The 1,781-nt window shown below is 39.1% G+C and overlaps 1 non-coding gene across 1 annotated transcript; it reads left to right on the top strand.

The window, feature by feature from the left end:
• The first annotated feature begins 457 nt into the window (after nucleotides 1-457).
• On the top strand, nucleotides 458-648 carry LOC150060012 (U2 spliceosomal RNA). Its single transcript, XR_016536538.1, has one exon. It is a non-coding gene; the product is annotated as a U2 spliceosomal RNA (small nuclear RNA).
• The last annotated feature ends 1,133 nt before the right edge of the window (nucleotides 649-1,781 follow it).

The following is a 1,781-nucleotide window of genomic DNA, read 5'->3' as shown; positions in this document are numbered from 1 at the left end:
TGACTTAAGAGCTGTGAGATAATAAATGGGGGAATCTACCAAAATTAAGATAGTCCCACACTGCAGTAACAGTTTTATCAATATTTTTTTGGTTTTTGTTTTACTGATATAGTTAAATGCTTTATTGAGAGATGAATTATAGTAGTTCAATGTCTGAGTTCTGTTATCATGCTGAGAATATGAGAAAGTCTAATATATTTCAAGCCAGTAAGAGCTTAGATAACGTGCATTCGTAAATATGCATGCTTATATCTCAGTGGTACATATGCAGACATTGAGAGATGTGTGTTGGTTTTGCCTCTCGTCCTTTGGTTGAACTGCTGAATTATATATGCTTCATTTGGAAATATATCCTAACCAATTGTGAGTACAGGCTTCACAACTCTTTTCCACAGAGAAAATGCACCAAGTAACAAGTTAATTATTGTCTTATTAATTATTGTCTTATTCTTAAAAAATTGCTTCTCGGCCTTTTGGCTAAGATCAAGTGTAGTATCTGTTCTTATCAGTTTAATATCTGATACGTCCTCTATCCAAGGATAATATATTAAATGTATTTTTGGAATCAGGAGTCGAAATAGGGGCTTGCTCTGTCTGCTCCATGCATCGACCTGGTATTGCAGTACCTCCAGGAACGGTGTTCAAAACAAAACAAAAACAGCATATCTTGTAATGTGAATCTCTCAAACTATGTTCTTTCTTGATGGTGAATCCCAGGTTGTGCTCACAGTGATGACAACACACTGCCAGTCATCGTTCGTGCCAGCCATGTCTGCAGCCCAACACTCATACACGGAACACAGGACACACAAACCCGCACTGCAAACCACACACTGAGTGCGGGGACTTCAAGGAAAACATCGAGCCAGCAGGGTGTTATCTCTGAAATTGTCAGACGGTTTCTTTTCCAGACACTCTAAATCCCAGAGTGCAATATTTCTGGTTTTCCTCCTTGCTCAGCCTACAATTGTTATCAAGGATGAGAGTCTATCATATTTAGGAACAGAAAACAGCAAATAAGTTAATCTAGTAGTGAACATCTGTTCTAGCCAAGCACTGTCTACAAAACCCACATGTTCCCCAGGCTCAGCCTGGCTTGTCTCTGAAAGGGTACCTGTGCTCCACACCCCAAACCCCCCAGCAGCCCCCGTGAACTGGAGGGAAACCTCTGGTGTCTCTGGCGGATGTGGTGAATTTCCCTTTGCAGAACCTGTCTTTTCAAGCCACAGACAATTGCACAGTGCTAGAATGCAAAGGCATCTTGTCTTCCTTCAGTCTGTTCTCAGGTAAACCCTTCATTCGGATGGAGAAAGTAGAACATGAGTGTTCATTTGTTCAGACGGTTTTTGCAGGAGGTTAAGAATGAAGAATGGCATTTGATTATGTGCTTTATGCTTTGGGCATTCAGTCTTCAGTATTAGGAAGCCAGCAGAGTATTGGAAGGTAATTTAAAGAGAAAATCCAGTGAATCAATTTGCTCATCAGCTAGTCATTCAAGCAGAACCACTCACACTGCTCTAGCCTGCAATGTTTTTTCTTAAACCATTATTTATCAAACCAGCAAAAAAATCATTCATTATATAGATCAGCCTAGAAAGAAAATAAGAAATATTGATTTGAAACATACAATCCTATTTTTATGCTATAATGTATAATAATATAGTGCCTTATTCTCTGGGCTTAACAAAAGTCTTGGGCACCATTTGCAAAAGCTAATCTCATAGGTTTCTTCCAGTGGGTATAAGTCAATGTTCATGTTGAAGATTCTATCAGGAATCATA

Source organism: Megascapheus bottae, chromosome 8 (genome assembly GCF_031878675.1).
Source record: "Megascapheus bottae isolate mThoBot1 chromosome 8, mThoBot2.hap1, whole genome shotgun sequence".
Lineage (NCBI taxonomy): Eukaryota > Metazoa > Chordata > Mammalia > Rodentia > Geomyidae > Megascapheus > Megascapheus bottae.
This window is presented reverse-complemented; position numbering and strand designations above follow the sequence as displayed.